Source organism: Dioscorea cayenensis, chromosome 11 (genome assembly GCF_009730915.1).
Source record: "Dioscorea cayenensis subsp. rotundata cultivar TDr96_F1 chromosome 11, TDr96_F1_v2_PseudoChromosome.rev07_lg8_w22 25.fasta, whole genome shotgun sequence".
Taxonomy (NCBI): domain Eukaryota; kingdom Viridiplantae; phylum Streptophyta; class Magnoliopsida; order Dioscoreales; family Dioscoreaceae; genus Dioscorea; species Dioscorea cayenensis.
In genome coordinates, this window is record NC_052481.1 from 10,796,176 (window position 1) to 10,814,688 (window position 18,513).

The window sequence follows — 18,513 nt, forward strand, 5'->3', positions numbered from 1 at the left end:
ACCTTGTATCCGATGATTGAATGAATCTAGTCAAGGCCTTCTCCAAATCTGTCATTCAGGTTTCCAAAACGGAAACTCGGTTCTCCATGTTTGGGGCTTGTTGTTTTTGGAAACCCAGTGGCCCCATGGCCTTTTGTGGAACTTGGTTACTCCATGAGAAATTGGGATTATTCTTCCAACCCGGATTGTAGGTGTTGCTATATGGATTTCCTTCATTCCTCATGGCATTACCAACAAAATCAACATTCTCAACCGAAGATGCATCACAAATGAAGATCGGGCAATCAGAGGGAGCGTGTCCTCCACCATACTCGGTGTAAGTAGTCACGACAGCCACTCTATTCAAAGTTAGAACATCTAACTTCTTACTCAATGATTCTACTTGAGCCGCCAATGAAGTTACTGCATCTATCTCATGAAGCCCGGCCACCTTCTTCCTCTCCCTAGCATTACATTGGTAGCTATTTAACCCCATTTCTTCAATTAGTTGACGGGCCTCACCGGGGGTCTTGCTACCTATGGTACCTCCTGTTGTGCCATCCAAGAGTTTCCTTGTGCTCGGATTCAACCAATTGTAAAAGGTCTAAACAATCATCCACTCTGGGAATCCGTCTTGTGGACACTTTCTCAAGAGCTCCTTGAACCTTTCCCACGTCTCAAATGGAGACTCCAATTCTGACTTTACAAAGGATGAGATCTCATTCCTAAGCTTTGCAGATTTCCCATGAGGGAAATAACGGGCAAGAAAAACTTCTACCATCTCCTCCCATGTGGTAATTAATGCTCTAGGTAATGAGTGTAGCCACTGCTTCGCTCTCCCTTTTAAGGAAAATGGGAAGGATCTCAACTTGATGGCATCATCCGTCACTCCATTTATCTTAAGCATATCACACACCTCGAGAAAGTTCTCTATATGACTGTTAGGATCCTCATCGGCCAAACCATTAAACTGTGTGGATTGCTACAACATGTGAATCAATACCGGCTTCAGCTCGAAGTTCTGAGCTGTAATCGGTAGACACAAAATACTCAATTGTATCCCCAATACTAAAGGTCTGGCATAATCGGACAATGTCCTCTGTTACTCATTTTGTTCCACCATATTATTCGACCCTTCAACTTCCAAATTAGCTAGATTAGACTGTTCTTGCACAGGTTCTTTCCCTTTTTTTCTAAGTGTACGTTCAAGCTCAGGATCTCCTTCAATCAATATTGAGGGGTTCCCTCGGGTCATGAACTTGGAGCTGTACAAAGAAAAAAGAAAACAAATCAGAACGATGATTTGAAAGAAGATGTGAAATATAATGAATAAATGAATAGCTAAGAAAATAAAGTGCAAAGTATCTCTAAATGCCTAATCCCCGGCAACGGCGCCAAAAACATGACAACGCCCCTTGTGTATGTCCCGCAAGTGCACGGGTTTGTCAAAGTAATAAAATCCCAGGTGAGTGGGTATTGTATCCACAGGGAGTAGGAAGTAAAAATACTTAAATTGCTTCTTAACTAAGCAAAATATAAATAGTGATTTGTGTGACAAGATGTAATGCAAACAAAAGTAAAAGAGACAAGAGAGAGAGAGAGCACAATTAATAAAGAGGTAAGGCAATCGATATAAATGCGGTACTCATATATTGATCCGCCTAGGATAATCGTTTCAAGAGCAAAAAGCCTCTATTATGCTTCCTAACTAATGCATTAATGAGTCATTGAGATTCTTTAATACATGGTCCCAAATATAAGGTCAACCATGCCTAACCCTATACATGTCCTGGAGGAGAAATTAAACAATCTCTCAACCTCGCACTCATATAGAATTGCAATAAGTTCTAGGGATTCCAAGTGATAATTGTGGCTAGGACCTTCCGCTCTAGATGCTAAAATCTCTTCAACGCTTCACTCCATTGCACTAGAACTAAGCCCAAGCAGAAGGTCATCTCTTAGCCCATTCACTCTACTATAACCGCAAAGAACTCGAGAAATTAGAGGTAGAATAAATCACACTGGAGGGGAAAGGGGACGCTCCGCTACCTCTCGACTCACCACCTCAACCCTCTCCAATCTAACATTGTCTAACTCTAGTGGTGTGTCACTCACTCACAAGGGTTACCAACAAGAACTCTCAACCCTAGTGTCACTCTAAGGAAGAATTCATACAATCAATGCATTCAAGATTGGAACTCAATAAAAACATCAATTAATGAAAACATAATAACAAGGTTCAATGAAAAGAATACATTCTAGGGTTCACAATCCGAGTACCCACTAGGGGGTTTAGCTCTCCATGGAGAATAATATTAGAGAAAGAAGCCAATGTGGATCATAAATGCACCAATTGGAGGAAATCTTGAGAAGGTTCAAACACGAAGACATAAGTCGGGTTTGAAATGCAGGAATATGTTCCAACCTCCTCGTATTCAAGTTAGCATAACGATTTGGAGGGGCACAAGGGCAGTCACATTCAAGCATTCTGGCTTATGCATGTATAGCAAGATTTTCACCAACATGTTTGTTATTGAAGAAGCAAAATGATCTATGATGTAAATGTGTTCCCGTTTATGTTTCCTCGATGAAAGCATGGATTCAGGAGTGTTTCGGGGATGGTACTGTAGCAGGTACTGTAGCAAAACACCGTAATAGATATTGTTCGTAGCCGTCTGAAGAACGATAAAAATAGAGAATCCACACGGGCGTGCGTTAATTCCACAAGCCCGTGTGAAAAATCCACATGGGTATCCACATGGGCGTGTGGATTATTGATTCTAGCCCTATTTAAAGCCGATTTCAGCCCTGATTTCAGGATTCTTTTCTCCATCTTTTTCCCAACTTGAGAGAGGGCGGCGGCTAGGGTATTGAGAGGTATTGGCTAGGGATTGGGAGAGGTTCTACGGCTCTGACATCGTGCTCCGTTTGGAAGAAAGTTAGTGGGAGAGCTTTCGTCAGCATTGATCCGGCAAGGTGTATCCTAGGATGGGCAAAAGGATCCTTGGACGAGTAGAGGACTCTCCACAAGACCATCACCTTGACTATCGAGGGGGTTTTCTATGGATTCTTTGCTTTTACATTTGATTTCATTGATTGTAATTAGCTCCATGGAGAGCTAAATCCCCTAGTGGGTACTTGGGTATTTGTGAACCCTAGGATGTATTCGTTTCACTGAACCTCTTTAATATGCTTTCAATTAATTGATGTTTTATTTGAGTTCCAATCTTGAATACTTAATTGTATGAATACTCTCTTAGAGTGACACTAGGGTAGAGAGTTGTTGTTGGTAACCCTTATGAGTGAGTGACACACCACGAGAGTTAGACAAAGCTAGATTGGAGAGGGTTGAGTGGATGAGTCGAAAGGTAGTGGAGGATCCCCTTTTCCCTTCGGTGTGATTTATTCTACCTCTATTTACTCAAGTTCTTTATGGTCATAGTAGAGTGAATGGTCTAAAGGATGACCTTCTGCTGGGGCTTAGTTGCGAGTATAACAGAGTGAAGGGTTTAAGTGATTGTAGATGTTTTCTGGCCCATTATTTCCCTCTTAGAAAATCTACAAAGCTTAGGAATAAGATCTTGTCATTTGTACAGTCAGAATTGGAGTCTCTATTTGAGATGTGGGAAAGGTTCAAGAAGCTCTTGAGAAAGTGCCCGCAACACAGATTCCTGGAGTGGATGATTGTTCAGACCTTTTACAATGGGTTGAATCTGAGTACAAGGCAACTCTTGGATGCAGCAGCAGGAGGTACCTTAGGTAGCAAGACCCGCGGGAAGGTCCGTCAACTAATTGATGAAATTGGGTTAAATAGCTACCAATGGAATTCTAGGGAGAAGAAAAAGGTGGCCGGGCTCTGTGAGATAGATGCAGTAACTTCATTGGTGGCTCAAATGGAATCATTGAATAAGAAGTTAGATCTTCTAACTTCGAATAGAGTGGCGGCCGTGACTACTTGCACAAGGTGTGGTGGAGGACATGCTCCCTCTGATTGCCCGATCTCTATTGGTGATGCATCTTCGGTTGAAAATGTCGATTTTGTGGGTAATGCATTGAGGAACCAAGGGAATCCATATAGCAACACCTACAATTCGGGTTGGAAGAATCATCCCAATTTTTCGTGGAGCAACCAAGGTCCACAAAAGGCCATGGGGTCAGCAGGTGTCCAACAACAACAAGCCCCAAACATTGACAACTGAGTTTCAGGCTTGGAGACCTGTATGACAGATTTGGAGAAAGCCTTGACTAGGTTTGTGCAATCATCGAATACAAGGTTTCAATCAGTTGAGGCAACACTTCGCAACCACACTACTTCTTTGCACAATCTTGAAAAGCAAGTGGGGCAGATTGCGAAGTCTCTATCGGAAAGGCCACAAGGAAGCTTGCCAAGTAATACTTAGACCAATCCTAGAGAGCATATGAAGGCGATCACTTTGAAAAGTGGTCGAGAGTTTAAAGGTAGGCTTCCGATTGAGAAGCCCAATGAACAAGCACTTGAGATCATAGAGGTTGAAGGGAAGCTTCATCATTGCGTGTAACATTGGCAATTTGGGTGAAGAAATGGCATTGGCGGACTCAGCGGCTAGTATCAACGTCATGCCATACACCTTCTTTCAGAAGCTAGGCTTGGGAGAGCCTAGGCCCACTCTGATGTGTTTTCATTTGGCGGATCAAACGGTGAGACATCCGAGGGTATCATTGAAGACATGCTTGTCAAGGTAGACAAGTACATTTTTCAGGTTGACTTTGTATTGCTAGACATCAATGAGGATGCGGATGTACCTTTGAGACTTGGGAGGCCGTTCTTGCGGACTTCCAAGGCATTGATTGACATAGACGGTGGGGAGCTAATATTGAGAGTTGGAGATGACAAGCTCACATACCGCCTTGCTAAAGCCATGCGGCATTCTCTTGATTTCGATGATGCTTTGTATTTTTTGGACACTATTGATGAGATTATTGATGAATACAAGCAGGAAATGTTCAATCTGAACCCGTACGACGTTTTGTTCGACCAAGAGGTGGAAAATGAAGAAGTTATGATGCTTGGTTCGACTGAAGAAGTACCATTTAGTTCGGGGATCCTGAAGAAGATGCTCCATAAGATGAAGAGGGGTAGGAGACGCCACCGGAAATTCTCCAAGGCTGTTGGAGACGCGCGTGAACCGAACAAATTTGATGCACCATTGATAGGTGGTCCCAAGCCCAATAACTCCCCCTCTACCTTCAAGAGGTTTGCTCTTCATGCTTTCAAGCTATGGGTAAGAGGGCAACCTTCATCTATGAAACCCCGTGAGGTAAGACAACGTACATCAAGCTTATTGACGTAAAACAAGCGCTGCTTGGGAGGTAACCCAAGTGTTTACTATTTTCTTAGTTGAGTAGTGTAGTATTTGCATGAATAAAATGTTAAGTGCTTGTGTCTTGATATTTAGATGCTTTTGCTATATTTGATTGTGGATTTTTAATGTCATCATGTGTTTTTATGTGGATTTGGGGAAGTTTAGGTCACTTGAGCTTATTTTTTTATTGTTTTCTCTGGTTAAAGTTGCCTTGTAAAGCAAGCTCTGAGTGTATAGTTGTGTTCAGAAATTTTTTGTAGTGCTTGCAAAGTTTTCTAAGTGTCTAGAGAAAACACACGCCAGTGTGGAATTTCCTCACAGGAATGCATTTTTGTTCAGAGCTCATCCAGAGATGACACAGGGGCGTGGCATGCATTTTCCTGCAGGGAGTTAGCAAATTATACCGAGAGCACGCAGTGGCGTGAACTCACCGTTGTGGGCGAACCTGTGACAACCGCACGGGAGTGGGTATTTCCCGCACGCCCATACGGATCTCTGTAGAAGAGCTCTCTCCATCCCGAGAAGATACAGGGGCGTGCGCTTGCCCCTGTGAGTTGGGCCTGTGAATGTCCACGCCCTTGTGGAATTTCCACAGGGGAGTGCGGAACACTTAGCGATTTTTCTCGATTGGACAAAAAATCCCTGTGGGTCGAGCGCACGGGCGTGGGTATTTTCCGCACACCCTTGTTGTTGCGTTCAGAGAGATTGAGTGTTATCCCGAGAGCGCAAAGGGGCGCACGTCTCCCCCTGTGAAGCTCTCTTGTGGAGGCGCACGGGCGTGGGTAATTTTCGCACGCCCGCGCAGATGTACAGAATGCCAATAGGCGCGAGTTCCTTTTAATGGATCACCGTTCCTCTTCATCCTAACATTCTCCATTCATCTGAGAGCACTCTCATATCACTTCCCGACCTTGCATTGCCGATTTGGAGGGATTTGTACTTGAGAAATTCTGGTGGCTCCTACACCTCGGATTATATGTTATGATGTATGGATTCCCTTGATTTCTTTGCCCCCCCAATGTAATAAATGTTCTCTATAGGGGCATCAGAGAAGCTAGAAATATAATATTTGGCAACTCCATGCTCGCCACCACAATTGCTACAGCTCATAATTGTTTTTGACTTTGAGCTACTACTCGTGAGAACTATTTTTGGGGCCAAAACATCCACTTTTGCAGCGAAAGCATTATTGTTACCAACTTCATAAATTCCTGCGGCTTTCTACGGTCCTCCTCTTGAAAGCCATTGAGATTTATTACTTACCATAGATTGAAGGAGTTGCTCTGCTTCATTAAGATACTTGTTGCATAGGAATCCACCAGCCATGGCATCAATGAGTTGGAGAGTAAAATAGTTCAGCCCATTGTAAATTATTTGCACACGCATTCATGAAGCAAATCTGTGATGAGGCATTTAATAAACGCCTAAATGTGTGTATTTTATACGTATATATGTTTTACTATTTATGTATTAATTGATGAATCGATGCCATTTTTGTGGTTTAATTATTTTTATTCATGTTTTAGGACTCAAGGAAGCCTAGGTTAGCTCGAGACGCAAATAAGGAAGAAATCGACATTGAAAAAGACGTTTGAGAGCCTAATCATTGTAGCACCACTATAGCATGAATGTGGCATGAAGGAGTTATGAAATGGCGAAGTCTTGGGTTCTGTTGATGGGCATTTTGATGGCCTCTTCAACCTTGAAATGTTCTTTTTATACCCCTCGAGTTATACAAGCAGTATAAAGCTGTATGAAGACCATATGAAGCCAAAATAATGAGAAATCATTGTATAGCAGGGTCAATACCTGGGGGTATGTAGGTCTGATAAGGATTCGTAACGAGGCCGTATGACTTCGGCCAAAGTTTCTATCTTGAAAAATCTCTAGGTGCTATAGTAACTGCTACAGGAAATTATTGTAGTGATTCAACTAAAGTAAATTTACTACAGTACTGCATAACCTAGCTTTCTCTTTCTTTTTGCCCTAATTATATACTTAGGATCTCCATGGTTTCTTTGTGTCCTACAAAGCAAATTGATAAGTGCTTGTGTATTACTAATACGAAGTGTTCTTTTCGTACATTAAGCTTTATTTTTCTCTGATTTTATCGCTTATGCATTTGTATTTGTGTTCCGTTGCGCATGTAGGGTGACAACGCCCCTTGCGTATTTCCCAGAAGTACACGGGTTTGTCGAGTAATAAAATCCCAGGTGAGTGGGTATCGTATCCACAAGGAATAGGGAATAAAAATACTTAAGTTGTTTCTTAACTAAGCGGAATATGAATAGTGATTTGTGTGGTAAGAAGTACTGCAAACAAAAGTAAAAGAGATAAGAGAGAGAGAGCACAAGTAAAGAAGAGTAAAGCAATCGATATAAATGGGGTACTCGGATATTAATCCGCCTAGGACAATCGTTTCAAGTGCAAAAACCCTCTATTATGGTTCCTAACTAATGCATTAATGAGTCTTGGAGATCTTTTAATACATGATCCCAAATCTAAGGTCAACCATGTCTAACCCTATACATGTCCCGGAGGAGAAATTGAACAATCTCTCAACCTCGCACTCGTGTAGAATTGCAATGAGTTCTAGGGATTCCAAGTGATAAATCCTCTTCCTATATGTTGACCTAACCCTTTGGTCCAGGTGATAAGTGCTTGTGCGATATGAACACGAAGCGTTCATTCCTTATGTTGAGCATTACTTTTCTCGGGTTTTTACACTAATATGTGTGTTTTTATGTTACTTTTATGCAGGTAGGGTTGTGAGACCGAGTATGAAGGAAATAGGCCAATGTGGATCATAATGCACCAATTTTGGAGGAAATCTTGCTAAGGTTCAAACGCGAAGACATAGGTCAGGTGTGAGATGCTAGAGTGTGTGCCAACCTCCTCGTATTTGAGTGGGCACATCCATTTGGAGGGGCACAAAGGAAGTCACATTCGAGCATTCTGACTTATGCACATAGAACAAGAGCTCCACCAACGTGTACACCATTGAAGAAGCAAGTGATCCACGATGTGAACGTGTGCCCGTTTGCGTTACCCCGATTAAAGTATGGAATTGGGAAGCTATTCAGGTTGAATACTGTAGCAGAGCATTGTAGCATATACTGTAGCAGCACTGCTCACAGCCGGCCGAGAAACCAGAGAAACAGAGAATCCACACGGGCGTGTGGAAATTATCCACGCCCGTGTGGAAATTTCGCACGGGCGCGTGGAGCATCCACGCCCGTGTAGTCGCCCGATTCCAGCCCTATTTAAAGCCGATTTAGCCCCGATTTTGCTATTCTTTACTCCATCTTTTCCCCGACTTGAGAGAGGGCTTCGGCTAGGGTTTCGATGGGTATTTGCCAATGTTTTGGAGAGGTTCTACGGCTCCGACATTGTCATTCCTTAGGAAGAAGGTTGGTAGTGGAGCTTCCGTCGAGGCGTATCCTATACCGGACGAGGGAATCCTTGGACGACGAGTAGAGGACTTTCCACAAGACCATCGACACGACTATCGAGGGGGTTTCTTTATGGATTTATTGCTTTTACATTCTATTTCTTTGATTGTACTTAGCTCCATGGAGAGCTAAACCCCTAGTGGGTACTCGGGTATTGTGAACCCTAGGATGTATTTGTTTCTTTGAACCTCTTTATTATGCTTTCAATAAATTGATGTTTATTATGAGTTCCAACCTTGAATGCTTGATTGTATAAACATTTCCCCTAGAGTGACACTAGGGTTGAGAGTTCTTGTTGGTAACCTTGTGAGTGAGTGACACACCACGAGCGTTAGACAAAGCTAAGTTGGAGAGGGTTGAGAGGGTGAGTCGAGAGGTACAGGAGCGTCCCCTTTCCTCTCCGGCGTGATAGATTCTACCTACGTTCTTCGAGTTCTTTGCGATCATAATAGAGTGAATGGTCTAAGGGATGAACTTCCGCTGGGGCTTAGTTGCGCGTGCAACGGAGTGAAGCGTTGAGGTGATCTTAGTATCTAGGGCTCAATTGTGGTTAGGGACCTTCCACCTGGACCAAAGGGTTAGGTCTATAATTATGAAGAGATTTATCACTCGGATTCCCTAGAGCTCATTGCAACTCTATGCGAGTGCGAGGTGTTGAGATTGTTCGATTTCTCCTCCGGGACATGTATAGAGTTAGGCATAGTTGACCTTAGATTTGGGACTATGTAATTAAGGTTTTCAGCGACTCATCATTGCATTGATTAGGAAGCATAATAGAGGGTTCTTGCACTTGAAACAATTATCCTAGGTGGAGCATTATCCAGGTACCCCATCTTTATCGATTGCCTTACCCCCTTCTTTACTTTTGCTCTCTTACTTGTTTCTTTTACTATTGAGAATTGAATCATTGTCACACTCATTATCATTGATCTTTTATATAGCTAAGAATCGAATTGAGTATTTTTTATTCCCTACTTCCTATGGATTCGATACCCGCTCACCCGAGATTATTACTTCGACAATCTCGTGAACTTACGGGATATACGCAAGGAGATCTTGTCACCAGGCGAAAGGTCCCTATCCACAATTAAGCCCTAGATGCTAAAATCGTATCAACGCTTCACTCCATTGCACTCGCAACTAAGCCCCAGCGGAAGGTCATCCCTTAGCCCATTTACTCTATTATGACCGCAAAGAACTCGAGGAATTGGAGGCATAATAAATCACATCGGAGGGAAAAGGGGACGCTCCGCTATCTCTCGACTCACCCTCTCAACTCTCTCCAATCTAGCTTTGTCCAACTCTCGTGGTGTGGCACTCACTCACAAAGGTTACCAATAAGAACTCTCAACCCTAGTGTTACTCTAAAGGAGTATTCATACAATCAATGCATTCAAGATTGGAACTCAATAGAAACATCAATTAATGAAAGCATAATTACAAGGTTCAATGAAACAAATACATGCTAGGGTTCACAATCCAAGTATCCACTAGAGGGTTTAGCTCTCCATGGAGCGCAGTACAATCAATGAAATCGAATGTAAAATCAATGAATCCATAGAAAACTCCCTCGATAGTGGTGACGATGGTCTTGTGGAGAGTCCTCTACTCGTCCAAAGGTCCCTTTGTCCGGCCTAGGATACACCTCGCTGGATCGGTGCCGACGAAAGCTCTCCCACTAACCTTCTTCCAAACGGAGCATGATGTCAGAGCCGTAGAACCTCTCCCAATCCCTACCCAAAACCTCTCAAAACCCTAGCCTCAATCCTCTCTCAGGTTGGGGAAAAGATGGAGAAAAGTATCCTAAAATCGTGGCTGAAATCGGCGTTAAAAAGGGCTGGAATCGGGAATCCACACGCCCATGTGAATATTTCATACGGCCCGTGTGGAATTAACGCACGAGCGTGTGGAATTTCCACACCCCGATGTGGCTTTTTTGGATAACCTTTCTTCGGCCGGCCGTGATCAATACCTGCTTCAGTATTTTGGTATGTTGTTTCTATAGTGCCCTGCTATAGTATTGGTCCGAAACACTCCCGAAACCATGCTTTCATCAAGGTAACGTAAACGGGCACACTTTTACGTTGTAGATCGCTTTGATTCTTTAATGAATGGCCGCGTTGGTGGAGATCTTGTTACACATGCACAAGCTGCAATACTTAGAATGTGACTGCCTCTGTGCTCCTCCAAATCATTGTGCTAGCTTGAATACAAGGATGTTGACACACATTCTAGCATCTTGAACTGGACTTATGTCTTCGCATTTGAACCTTCTCAAGATTTCCTCCAAATGGTGCACTCATGATCTACATTGGCTTCTTTCTATCAGATTCAGCTTCACAACCCTATATGCATGAAAATAACATAAATACACACATATTAGGGTTAAAACATGATAAATGTAATGCTCATCATAACGAAAGAACACTTCGTATTCTTATCACACAAGCACTTATCACATAACTTCTTCATTTTCCATCTCTTGGTCGAACAAGCGTTCGTATGGATCTGGATTGAACATTTCCTGCATGTATTCATCAACAATCTCATTAGTAGTGTCTAGAAAATATAAAGTATCATCAAAATCAAGAGAATGCCGCATGGCTTCAGCAAGGCGATATGTGAGCTTGTCATCTCCAACTCTCAAAGTTAACTCCCCACCATCCATGTCAATCAATGCCTTGGAAGTCTACAGGAACGGCCTCCCAAGTATCAAGGGTACATCTGCATCCTCATTGACATCTAGTACTACAAAATCTACAGGAAATATGTAGTTGTCCATCTTGACAAGCACACCTTCGATGATACCCCTCGGACGTCTCACCGTTCGGTCCGCCAATTGCAAAGTCATCTGAGTAGGCCTAAGCTCGCCCAAGCCTAGCTTCTGAAAGAAGGTGTATGGCATGACGTTGATACTAGCCCCTGAGTCCGCCAATGCCATTTCTTCACCTAAATTGCCAATGTTGCACGGAATGATGAAGCTTCCCGGGTCTTTCCTCTTGTTCGGCATGTTCTTTTGCAAAACCGCCGAGCAAGAAGCATCTAATATCACTAAAGCACCCTCCTCTAAATTCCTATTGTTAGTTAACAAGTCCTTGAAGAATTTTGCATACTTAGGCATTTGAGACAATGCCTCACCAAAAGGAATGTTGATGTGGAGTTGGTTGAACAAACTCAGGAACTTCTTCTATTGTTCATCCACTTGGTCATTATTCAACCTAGAAGATAGGGGATTCTTGGCTTGAAAGGTGAGGGTGCCACCTCCTTCTCTTTTCTTGTTCCCTCTTCAACCTCTATGACCTCAGGTGTGTGTTCATTGGGCTTCTCACTCGGAAACCTACCTTTAACCTCACGACCACTTCTTAAAGTGATCGCCTTCACATGCTCTCTAGGATTGGTCTTGGTATTGCTTGGCAAGCTTCTTTGTGGTCTCTCCGATAGAGACTTCGCAATTTGCCCCACTTGATTCTCAAGGTTGTGCAAAGAAGCAGTGTGGTTGCAAAGTGTAGCCTCAACTGATTGAAACCTTATATCCGATGATTGCACAAATCTAGTCAAGGCCTTCTCCAAATTGGAAACTCGGTTCTCCATGTTTGGCACTTGTTGTTGGAAACCCGGTGGCCCCATAGCCTTTTGTGGAACTTGGTTACTCCACGAGAAATTGGGATGATTCTTCCAACCCGGATTATAGGTGTCGCTATATGGATTCCCTTGATTCCTCATCACATTACCCACAAAATCAACATTCTCAACCGAAGATGCATCACCAATGGAGATCGGGCAATCGGAGGGAGCATGTCCTCCACCACACCCAATGCAAGTAGTCACAGCCACCACTTTATTCGAAGTTAGAATATCTAACTTCTTACTCAATGATTCCACTTGAGCTGCCAATGAAGTTACTACATCTATCTCATGAAGCTCGGTCACCTTCTTCTTCTCCCTAGCATTCCATTGGTAGCTATTTAACCCCATTTCTTCAATTAGTTAGTGGGCCTCACCGGGGGTCTTGCTACCTAAGGTACCTCCTGTTGTCACTTAGTTAAGAAACAACTTAGGTAGCTATTTAACCCCATTTCTTCAATTAGTTGATTGTGTTGATAAGATGTAATGTAGATAAAATTAAAAAAATAAGAAAGAGAGGCACAAATAAGTGGGAGGAAAGGCAATCGATAAGAAGTTGGGTACTCAGATATTGTTCTGCCTAGGATTATTGCTTCAAGTGCAAAACCATCTATTATGCTTCGTAACTAATGCTCAATGAGTTGTAGACATCCTAAGATACACGATCCCAAGCCTAAGGTCAACCGTGACTAACTCTACATTGTGCCCCAGCGGAGAAATTGACAAGTCTCAACATCTTACACTGTGTAAAGTCGCAAAAGCTCGAGGGATACCAAGTGATAAACCATATTCCTATATGTAGACCTAACCCTTTGGTCCAGGCCAAAGTCCCCTAGTCACAATTAAGCTCCAGATACTAAAGTTCACTTCAACGTATCAATCTGTTGCTCGTGCAACTAAGCCTCAATGAAGTTCATCTTTTAGCACTTCACTCTACTGTGACTGCAAAGAACTCTAAGAAATAGAGGTAGGATAAATATCATCAGAATGGAAAGGGGACTCATCCTCTTGACCCTCCCCAATCTAGCTTTGTCTAGCTCTCATGGTGTGTCACTCATCCACAAAGGCTACCAAGATGGACTCTCAACCCTAGTGTTACTCTAAGGGAGAAATCATTCAACAAGTATTCAAGATTGGAACTCAATTTAAAACATCAATTTAGGAAAGAATAATAAAATATTAATGAAACAAATATATCCTAGGGTTCACAAATCCAAGTACCCACTAGGGGTTTAGCTCTCCATGGAGCAAGATACAATCAATAGTAAAATTGAAACTAAAAACATGTAATCTATAGGAAACCGCCCTTGGTAGTCATGTCGATGGTCTTGTGGAGTACCCTTGTCCTCTCCAAAGGTCCCTTCATCGAGCCTAGGGTACACCTTGCCAGATCGGTGCCGACGAAAGCTACCCCAATAGCTATCTTCCAAGAGAAACGTGGTGTCGAAGCCGTAGAACCACTCCAAAAGCTTTACCAATACCTCTCTAAACCCTAGTCGCAAGCCTCGCAAGAGTTGGAAAAAAGATGGGAAAAAGGATCCTTAAATCAGGCTGAATCACGGCTTTAAATAGGCTAGAACTGGACATCCACACGGCCCTGTGGATGTTCCACACGCCCCTGTGGAAATTCCGCATGTGGATTCTCTGAAATCCTGATTTACTGCGGGCTATGAACAGTAACAAGTGTAGTATTTTGTTACAGTATTTTGTTACAGTACCTGCTACAATACCCCTCCCCCCCAAAATACTCCTAATTCCATGTTTTTTTATCAAGGTAACATGAATGGGCACACGTTTATGCCGTAGATTGCATCACTTCTTCAATAAACAGACTCATTGATGAAGATCTTGTTATCATTGCACGAGTTGGAATACTCAAATGTGACTGCCCGTGTGCCCCTCCAAACCATGTGATTGTTTGAATACAGGGAGGTTGACACATATTCACATATCTTTGAATCCAACCTGTGTCTTCGCGTTTGTTCCTTCCAAGATTTTATCAAATAGTGCATTCATGATCTACATTAGCTTTTTTCTTACATATTTAGCTCCACGACCCAACATGCACCAGAGTAACACAAATACACATGTATTAGCGCTAAAACCTGATAAAAGTAATTCTTAACGAAAGGAAATAATACTGCACATTCTTAACACACAAGCAATTATTAACAATAGTGGAAAAAAGAATCAAAAGTAGATTGCGGATGCATATTGTTGATAAAATCTTGCAGTGAACAAATGCGAAAATACAAGTTGTGATCAAAGACATGTGAGTGTGTGGCAACATCCATCGTGCTCGAGCGAACATACAAATTGGAGGGCACAAAGGCCATCACACTCATGTGTTTCAACTTGTGCAATACTAGCAAGATCTTTGTCAAATGTGATTTTATTGAAGACACAATCTGATCTACTGCATGGATGTGTGCTCATTCATGTGGCCTCAATGAAAAGTGTGGATTCGGGAGTATTTTAGAGAAACACTATAGCAATTTACTATAGCAATCACTCCACCAAAATTACTGTAGCAGCTGCTATTCACAGCTCGCAAAAATTCAAATCCTGGAAATGTAAACGGGAGTGTGGAAATTCCACACGCCCGTGTGGATGCCCGATTCCAGCCCTATTTAGGCCTCGATTTTAGACATTTTGAGTTATCTTTTTCTCATCTTTTCTCGATCTTTGGAGAGTCTTTGGCTAGGTCTTTGGAGTGGTTCTACGGCCTTCAACACCCCATTTCTTTCGAAAATAGTTATTGGGGGTGCTTTTGCCAATATCGATTCGCCTAGGTGTGCCCTAGGCTTGATGAGGGAACCCTTGGAGAAGATGAGGCAACTCCACAATACCATCGATATAAACTACGTGGGGGTTTTACTTATGGATTGCATGCTTTTACATTCGATTTCATTATTGATTGTATCTTACTCCATGGAGAGCTAAACCTCCTAGTGGGTGCTTGGACTTGTAAACCCTAGGATGATTTTACTTCAATGATCTTTCATTATGTTTCTTTAATTGTGTTCAAACCTTGAATGCTTGCTGAACTGATTTTCCCTTAGAGTGACACTAAGGTTGAGAATCTATCTTGGTAATCCTTGTGGATGAGTGACACACCACGAAGGTTAGACGAAACTAAGTTAGAGAGGGTCGAGCGGGTGAGTCAAGAGGTAGCGGAATGTCACCTTTCCCTTTCGATGTGATTTATCCTATCTCCACATTCCAAGAGTTCTTTGAGGTTACAATAGAATGAAGTGCTAAGAGACAAACTCCACAGTGGCTTAGTTGCACGAGCAACAGAGTGAAGTGCTGAAGTAATCATTAGTACTAGGGCTTAATTGTGACTTGGGGTCGTTCTCCTAGACCAAAGGGTTAGATCAATATTAGGGAAAAGGGTTTATCAGTTAGAGTCCCCAAATCTTCATGCAACCCCACACATTGTGAGGTATCGAGAGTATCCCTTTCTACGGGGCATAGTATGAGGGTTAGTCACGGTTGATCTTAAGTTTGGGACCGTGTGGCTTACGATTTCCACGACTTATTAGACATCAGTAAGGAGACATAATGATTGGTCTTGCACTTGAAACAATAGTCCTAGGGTGAGCAATGTCCGGGTGCCCCATTTTCTATCAATTGGCTCTCCTATTATTCTATTGCGTCTCTTTCTTTTTTACTTTATTTCATTTGAGTTGATATTATTCACACCACTCTTAAATCATCTTCATTATAGTTAAATAGGAATACTTGTGTTTCTGAGCACTATTCCCTTTGGATAAGACTACCCATTCACTACGGTACTTTACTACTTCGACAACCCGTGCATTTGTACACACACAAAGGGCGTGTCACAGATAATACATGATTGGGCACAAAAAATACATCAATTTTTTAACAAAATATATGCTAAGTGTTAAAATACAAATAAGATAATGCACACATTTGAACACTTATCAATAATTCAATAGCATGGAATTCATTTTCCACATTGATCAAACCATTAACGCAAAATGATAAAGTCATGGAAAAACTCTCAAGTAAATCAATAGAGGTTTTAAATTAATATTCTATAGAATCATGCAATATATAATCCAACTCACAACTTAATTGAGAAAATCAGAAGCAAGCTACTCCTCCGCCAGCTACTTACCTCACAACCAGCCTTTACCACTTAACCAACCAAACACAAACACACACACAAGCAACAACCCTGAATTTAAACATGTAATGCAACCTCAAACGAGGCCTATGGTTGGCTCAAAACAGGGTTCTGGAGTTTCCAATGATTTCCTAAGAGTCTAAGCTTCACTTTAAACTAAAGTAGCCAAAGAAACAACCAAAATTCACCCGTGTTATTGTACTACTGATGAGTTATCCGCAAGTGTACGGGTCACACACAAGTAATATAGTGGTACCCCACTAGGGGTAGGGTTGTTGAATCTCAAGGATTGGACTTAAAGTACTAATTCTTCATCTAATCGCTAGGGGTAGGGGTAGGATGCCCACGACTCATTAAGCATCGATTAAGAGACATAATAGTTGGTCTTGCACTTGAAACATTAGTTCTAGGGGGAGAATTGTCTGAGTACCCCACTTCTGTTGATTGTCTTTCCTCTCATTTTATCATGCCTCTCTTTCTTATTTCTTTTAATCTTTTCATATCAATCTTATTCCCACCATCATTGATTCATTCTCATCCAAGTTAAATAGCAATCATTGTGTTTCTATTGGCTATTCCCTGTGGATACGATACCCACTCACCTGGGATTTATTACTTTGACAAACCCGTGCACTTGCGGGTCACACGCAAGGGGCGTTATCAGCTAGGTCTTTCGGGTGGTTCTACTGCCTTCGACATTGCGTTCCTTCGGATGATAATTATTGGGGGAGCTTTTTTTGGCGTCGATTCAGCAAGGTGTGCCCTAGGCTTGACAAGGGAACCCTTTGAGAATATGAGGCAACTCCACAAGACTATCGATACGGACTACAAGGGGGTTTTACTAATGGATTGGATACTTTTACATTTGATTTCATTATTGATTGTATCTTGCTCCATGGAGAGCTAAACCCCTAGTGGGTGCTTCGACTTGTAAACCCTAGGATGACTTTGTTTCATTGATCTCTTATTATGCATCTTTAATTGTTGTTTTCAATTGAGTTCCAACCTTGAATGCTTATTGAATTGATTTTCCGTTAGAGTGACACTAGGGTTGGTAATCCATCTTGGTAATCCTTATGGATGAGTGACACACCATGAGGATTAGATAAAGCTAGGTTGGAGAGAGTCGAGAGGTTGAGGAGAGATGTAAAATAACGTCCCCTTTCCCTTCCGATGTCATTTATCCTACCTCCACGTTCCAAGAGTTATTTGCTGTCACAATAGAGTGAAGTGCTAAGAGAAAAACTCCACTGGGGTTTAGTTGCGCGAGCAACAAAATGAATTGTTAAAGTAATCCTTAGTGCTGGGGCGTAATTGTGACTAGGGGTATGTCGCTTGGAGCAAAGGGTTAGATCTATATTCAGGAATAGGGTTTATCACTAGGAATCCTCAAATCTTCATACAATCCCACACAATATGAGGCATCGAGAGTATCCCTTTCCGCCGGGCATAGTGTCAGGGTTAGTCACGGTTGATCTTAGGTTTGGGGCCGTGTGTCTTAGGATTTCCACAACTCATTAGACATCAGTTAGGAGGCATAATGATTTTTCTTGCACTTGAAACAATTGTCCTAAGGTGAGCAATATCCGGGTCTCCATTTTCTATTGGTTGCCTCTTTAATTATTCTATTGCATCTCTTTCTTTTTTCTTTTATTTCTATTTTCATTGATGTTGTTAACACCACTCTTAAATCATTTTCACTATAGTTAAATAGCAATACTTGTGTTTGTGAGCACTATTCCCTTCGGATACGACTACCCACTCTTTAGGGTACTTTATTACTTCGAGAAGCCGTGCACTTGCAGTACGCACTCGCAAGGGGTGTGTCAGCCAAAATGCTACTGAATCCTCTCTTTTGATCGAGGCCACATGAATGGGCACACATCCATGCGGTAGATCTCTTCACGTCTTCAATAGAACCACATTGATGAAGCTCTTGCTAGTATTGCGCAAGTCGGGA

General features: G+C 42.2%; 2 non-coding genes across 2 annotated transcripts; one reads left to right on the forward strand and one right to left on the reverse strand.

Annotated features, from left to right (window-relative positions):
• Positions 1-605: 605 nt before the first annotated feature.
• LOC120272839 lies at positions 606-712 on the forward strand. Its single transcript, XR_005540374.1, has one exon. It is a non-coding gene; the product is annotated as a small nucleolar RNA R71 (small nucleolar RNA).
• A 2,830-nt stretch (positions 713-3,542) lies between these two features.
• On the reverse strand, positions 3,543-3,649 carry LOC120272842. The gene has a single exon (XR_005540377.1). It is a non-coding gene; the product is annotated as a small nucleolar RNA R71 (small nucleolar RNA).
• Between the last annotated feature and the right edge of the window lie 14,864 nt (positions 3,650-18,513).